Here is a 7,086-nt window from a genome sequence, read left to right as displayed (position 1 = left end):
ATGGCGTCGATGGATTCTCCAGCCCGCAGCAGCGCTTCGATCAGGTGCGCGAGGAGAACCGAGCAGATTCGGAAGGTAAATGACCAGGGGTCAGTGAAGCACTACACAAGTTAAAACAGTTACAAGTTTTTTAAAACATAGCAAGCATTACCCCCGGCTTCCGCCTCAGGGGTTGGTTCAAACTAATCAGACAAGAAATGCGCATGGTCCAAGAGAAGGTGACTCAATGCTTGATGCAGTGGAAAAGATATGGCCTACTAACGAAAGATGAACTGAATTTTTTAAAAGTGGAATTTCCTGTAACAGCAATTTTGTATTTTCTGCCGCAAGTACACAAGAAAACAGTTCCTATTCCCGGCTGGCCAATTATATCTGCACAGAAAAGTCTAATGGAAAAAATCTCTAAGTATGTGGACCACTTTCTTCAGCCATTTGTCTCTGCTTTACCATTGTTTGTCAAAGACACTCCTGACTTTCTGAATAAAATCAAGAACGTATCGTGGCAACCTGACTATCTACTAGTTGTGATGGACATCAAATCATTATATACTAGCATTAACCACACAAATGGTCTGTCAGCTGTCAATTACTATCTTTCAGAAATAGGAATAGGAATGAGAGAACACAACACCATGCTGATGAAAATGATTGAACTGTGCCTCCATAATAACCATTTTCTCTTTGGCAGTGAAATCTACCAGCAGCTGAGAGGTGTGGCGATGGGGGCATGCTTCTCCCCCAGCTATTCAAGCTTGCATGTGGGCTGGTGGGAGGAGCATGTCCTCAGGGCCAATTATCAGACAGAATGGGGTAACAATGTAATGTATTTTTGGCGCTACATTGATGATATCTGCATGATATGGAAGGGGAGCAGACAATCGGCTAGTGAGTTTGTTGATTCCATCAATGTCAACAATTTGAATCTGAAATTTACTGCTACTATCGATGATTCCAATGTCGAATTTCTTGATGTGTCTCTGTATATCAGTGAGAGCAAATTGCATACCAAACTACATCGTAAAGTCACCGCAACAAATTCTATTCTGTATGCAGATAGTGCCCACCATACAATTCGTAGCATTCCTTTCGGCGAATTCCTTCGAATTCGCCGCATCTGCAGTGAGGAATCAGAATGCACTACATGCCAAAGTGAGGCTTTTCTTCGTTTCCTTGAGCGAGGTTACACTAGAGATATTCTGAATCAAGCACTTATGAAAGCTAACTTGCCAGCTAGGGACGAATTACTTATTTGCAAAAAAGATCAGTCAGTATCTCTTGCCTTATCTAATCCTGATGTAGAGACCGACAGAAAGAATGTAAGATTTATCACCACCTTTTGTCAGCAGGAAAGCAAGATATGCAACATTATATATTAGCAGTGGCCTATTGTACTAACAGACATTACACTTAAATCCATTTTGCCAGAAAAACCTGCTATTACATTCAGAAGAGCACCCTCCATGAGGGATGCACTTGTTAAATCAAGCCCAGAAATCATTCCTAAAACCACTTGGTTGGCTAAAAAGGGCTTTTTTAAGTGTAATTCTTGCCGCGCTTGCATTTTTGCTACCAATAGTGTTGATTATACCACGGCATTTAACAACAAAAGAATTCCTATAAAGGAACACTTGACATGCCGTACTGAATTTGCGATATACAAACTCCGCTGTACTTGTGGTCTCAATTACATCGGGAGTATGAAACTCCCCGTTCATAAACGTATTTTACAGCATGTGAGGGCCATTGTCAACTCGGATCCTAATTATACCCTCTATACCAAAATGCCTAACGGCCTCAACAACAGCGAGGACTTCCATAACTTCTTATGATGCACTATGTATATTCCAATCTCCCTACAGCATAAAGAGCCTTTCTCTAGTTTTTGTTACCTAATTGAGAGATGAATGCTGTTGAGATACAGTCGATCTTGTGTAAATATGTATCTTACTATGTATTTTTATGTTTGCCGTCTGTCATTTAATATCAAAAGCACAATGGTTCTGTCGGGTAAAACCATATCCTACTAAACACACAGCAAAAGTCTGAGTGAGTCAAAAGGTAACACAAGGAACAAAAACCAAATTTTCTAATGTTTCAGTTTTTATATAAATTCATTCATTTATACATTTATCTCCAAGGATTATTTGTAAAGGCCATCACAATGCAGAATCATAACAAATAGTGACAAAGTGAATCTTGGTGCTCAGTGAACAAAGTGCAAGACAGATACAGTGTAGTTTTAAAAGGTCTCAGTTATTATTGGCCAGCGAACAAAGATTTACAGTAGTCTTGCGAACTAAGACAATTCAGTGTTTAAGCAGACTCTAATTACTGGTCCGGGGAATAATGTCGACGTTTCAACCCTGTTAAATTAAGTCGGTGCGGGTCTTCGTCAGGACAAAAGCAACGTGATGATGGCCTATAATGTAGGCGGGGTTTTCAATCCTTCCGCAGTTAATGGTTAATTATTAGGATCACAAGATTGAATGTATCTCGGTATTGGCCGTCGTGATTATTACTAAGTCCAGGGCGATCCAATTTCTTTAGACTCGGTTGAGGCAATATAACGTCACTCAAACTGCTGTTATACTCGATCTTGCTCCGAATATCACAAAGAACGGCAGGCGAAAGTCCCAGCTTTTCCGCGTCGTAGCGTCATTTAATGGCATTTTAGGAATGTTTGTTCAGGCTTGAACAGACCTTATGAGCTGCTTTATTCAATTTTTGCTATTTAAAGTTGAGATGTTTTTGCACTATTTTTATACATCAAGCACTAGAGCACTTATAGACTTATTAGGTAATTATGTCGAATGTTAGACCAGACAGCTCTCATTTAGATATATTTTGGGCATATAATTAAATCTGCGTTATTTTGCACATTGATTAGTAATACGCTCATTTGCACATTTTTGACATCAACACAATGCCTTTGTGTGTCTAAAAGCTGTTTTAATTTTCCCAGCTGGAGTCCTTGCACATTATTTTACATCTCTAATTACACGATTCTCTGATACTCCAATGCACTTGCACTTTTTCAGTGGCTCTTACTGTATGTTCAGTACTGTAATATTCAAGGTTGCACTTGCACTTGAGCTAATGTCCTTTCGGTATTTTAGTAGGTATAATGTATTTTACATGTGTTTATATAACTGCCCAAGTATTGGATTACTATGGACATTTGCATATTTTTGTTTGATTTAATAATTCACTGATAACTGGCTGATATATGCCAGAGGAATCGATGAGAATCGGGACCAGGCAGTATGCATATTTATGTTGGCAATTTTTGAAGATGTATTGAGTTTATATTTATAATGTGCAGTTTGTCTACGCGGGAACACTACAAGCAATGTGATTTTCTGCTGTTACAATCTATGCGACTATTTGCAGATACAACCTTTAAATATACAATTTTGCCTGTATAATGAACTGTTGGTAGTTTCTCTGCATTCTGTAGTATTTTAAGTCTGTTGTTTATTGCTATGCAAATTGTAGTCACTTTTTCACAGGAGATAGTGCATCTTTTTGCATTTAGCACTTCCCGTCCTCAAGCGTGTCATGTGATCAAGCTCATGGATGCGAGCGAAACGCGTCAGTGGCGGGCACTATGTCCGAGTAATCTCTGGATTGTTATGTGCTTTTCAATAAATATGCACTTTGCACTTCAAGATGATGTGTTCCTGATCTAATTTTAATGGCTGTTCTTCAAGAGGTTCTCGCCAGTGGATCCTCGCTCGTCCTTGTACTGCGGGGCTGGAACAGTTTTTTGATGTATATTATCTACTGGCGGTCGCCAGTAGATAGTTATAGTTAGGACCTATTTTCCATAGGAAATCCGCAACATTCTATTGGGAATATCTTTGGCGCCGATTGACGAATCTTCGAGAAATTCTCCAAACTTTTGGCCAGCTCCGCTCCTACCCTGAAAGTTTTGCGGTGATCCGTAAAGCGGGGGCCGAGAAAAAAGGGGGGTCCCAAAACGCGTTTTCCCCATGCAATTTCCCATAGGATCTGTTGTCGCAGCCACAGCCCGAACCGCTGAATGGAATGACACCAAATTTGGCAAAGAGGTAGTCCTCAGTTTGGACTCGTGCCTTTTGCATATTTGGTGTGAATCTGTTCAGTAGTTCCGGAGAAAAATAGGGTAAAAAAGTTAGTGATATCTATGGCCGCGGAGGATCCGCGGACCGTACCCGCACCGTAAGCGCACCCTCCCCGAACGGAGCGCGCACCCTCCCGATCGCGCGCTGAATGCTAATTGGCTGTCGAGCGTCTCTCTACATTCGAAACCAGGAACTGTTGACGGCCATTTTCTGCCTCAGTAGAAGCGAGGCTGAAGATGGAAGGGGAATAAGTGTGTAAAAGATATAAAGGGGGCAGAGTGGAAATACTCTGACAATCTAGATCTGCTTAGGGGTCCCAGAAGGACCCTCTGTGGCCCCCCTTTTTAAAAAAAAAGCGGCAAAATGCGCACACGTTGCGCGCATCCTATCGCGTTGGATGCACAGATTCTCTCGCGGTGGGTGCGCGGATCCACGGTAACGTTTTTTGAAAAACGACAAGAAATCATTGGTTGTATAACAACTTTCTACACTGAAAGGTAGGGTGTATATTTTTGTTTTTTAAAGGTATTATTGTTATTGGTTAACAAAAACAGATTGTAAGGAACATTATATATGATAAGCTGATATGTTGAAAAGTCAAGCACACTTCCTGTCTTGTGTAGGAACATTGTGTGCTGAACTTGTGACCTGTGAGCTCAGTGCAGTGTTCCATGACCTGTTTCTATGGTAACAGGCAGAAGGCAGATTGGGGGAAGGGTTGAAATGTATTTCAGTTGGAAAGGGTTGAAATGTTTAACCAATAGAAATGTGTGTTTGCTTTTGAGTTTATGTACGAAGGATTGTGATTTGATGTTTACATGTATATGTGTGGAAAATGAAAGGGAAACTTTTCCATTCTTTGCTTTTGCTGAGAGGTGCACAGTGCAGAGATTCTGTAAAAGAAAATATGGTGAGTGATTGATATACTCCTTAATCTACAAAAGAACTTGAAAATGAGTTATTTAATTGTGAGGGGATGTATGTGGACTATTTTGATTTTAATCAGACTAATGTATTTTTCCTGCTAAAGTGTAGGGAGTACTTTTTTTCTCTACAATGTGTGTGCATGTAGAAACCATTCTGTGATTGGCATTTGTGTTTTTCATGTGTTTGTGGAGAGATAACTGTGCAGTTTTTATATTTTGGTAGAATTAGAAACCAGTCATTGTTTATGAATTTGTGAAATGAGTTATGTTAGGTTTCTATACTAAAATGTAGTACTACTTCTAGATGAAGAAATGTGTTTTGATATAGTGCAAGGGATAGTGTTGTTTGTCTAGAATCACACAGTGAGTCTGTGTGCATTTGGGAACCACTGTGAGAGAAGCATTTAGTAATATAGTGTATTTGCTGACAGATAAGTGTTTTAAAACCAGTCAGGTTGTCAAGTTTTAGTAGCATTAGAAGACAGTTATGGCTTATGCTTTCATTAAATGAGTGAGGCATTGACAGTAAATTGCAGTCGTGAAATATGTAGATTGTGTGCCGTTCCCTTACCACTTGCACTGTAGTGAATGAGTTTTGGTAAACTTATAGGGATAGTGGTGCTTGTCTAGAATCACACTGTGAGTTAGTGTGTATTTGGGATCAGTGTGAGAGAATCATTTGGTAACATCATGTATTTGCCGACAGATAACTGTTTTAAAATCTGTCATGTTGTGAAGTTTTAGTAGCAGTAGAATCCAGTCTTTGCTTATATGTTGATTAAATGAGTCATGCTTTGACACTGATGTGCTGTACTTAAATATGTAGATTGTGTGCAGTACCATTAACTCTTCCAGACTAGTGAATGAGTTTTGGTAAACTCCTAGGATAGTGTTGCTTGTCTAAAATCACACTGTGAGTCTGTGTGCATTTGGGTAAGGATTGTGAGAGAAGCATTTGGTAACATCGTGTATTTGCTGACAGATAACTGTTTTAAAACCTGTCATGTTGTCAAGTTTTAGTAGCATTAGAAGACAGTTATGGCTTATGCTTTCATTATATGAGTCAGGCATTGACACAAAAGTGCAGTCCTGAAATATGAAGATTGTGTACAGTTCGCTTACCACTTCCACAGTAGTGAATGATTTTTGGTAAACTCCTAGGTATAGTGGTTGTTGTCTAGAATTACACTGTGAGTCTGTGTGCATTTGAGAACCACTGTGAGAGAAGCATTTGGTAACATTGTGTATTTGCTGACAGATAACTAATTTAAAACCTCTCATGTTGTCAAGTTTTAGTAGCATTAGAAGCTAGTCTTTGCTTATGCATTGATAAAATGAGTCAGGGTTTGACACTAAGGTGCATGACCATGTACTATTCTGTTCACTGTGGCAGAACTGAAAATGTAAAAGTTTTACATAAGCACTGTCCTAGAAGTAGTCTGATTATTTAGTCAGTTTCTAAGTACCAAATAGATTGCTTCAAATAAAAGTGTTCTGACATACTATGCACTTGTCTTTTACACCTTCAATTCCCTAGTCAGTATCCATACACTTCCAGGAAACATCCTGTCACTTCCTTTGCAGTCCTCTAGAGACCCATTCAACAGCATGTACTAATCCATTGACTGTGCCAAAACTCAAACACTTATAAATTCACCTAGACACTCCCTTTCCAGTACTCTAATGATTCAGTCACTGCCTAAGTATTCATGCACTGAGCCAGTTCTTAGCACATGGACTACGTCAAACCCATATCCACTATGCATGCAGTCCTCTAACCACCTACACACTTGTCTTTCACACCTTCAATTCCCCAGTCAGATCCGTTCACTTCCAACAAACACCCTGTCACTGCCGTTGCACTCCTCTAGTGACCCATTCAGCATCATGTACTAATCCATTCACAGCGCCAAACCCTAATAAATTCACCCAGGCACTCTCCTTGCAGTACTCTAATCATTCGGTCAGTACCCAAGTACTCATCCAGTGACCCAAGCCTTAGTATATGGACTGCTTCAAACCCTTTTCCTCTATGTATGCAGTCCTCTAACCACCTA

This window comes from Triturus cristatus, chromosome 5_2 (assembly GCF_964204655.1).
Source record: "Triturus cristatus chromosome 5_2, aTriCri1.1, whole genome shotgun sequence".
Classification (NCBI taxonomy): domain Eukaryota; kingdom Metazoa; phylum Chordata; class Amphibia; order Caudata; family Salamandridae; genus Triturus; species Triturus cristatus.
The sequence above is the reverse complement of the archived record's forward strand: the minus strand, read 5'-3'. Positions refer to the sequence as shown.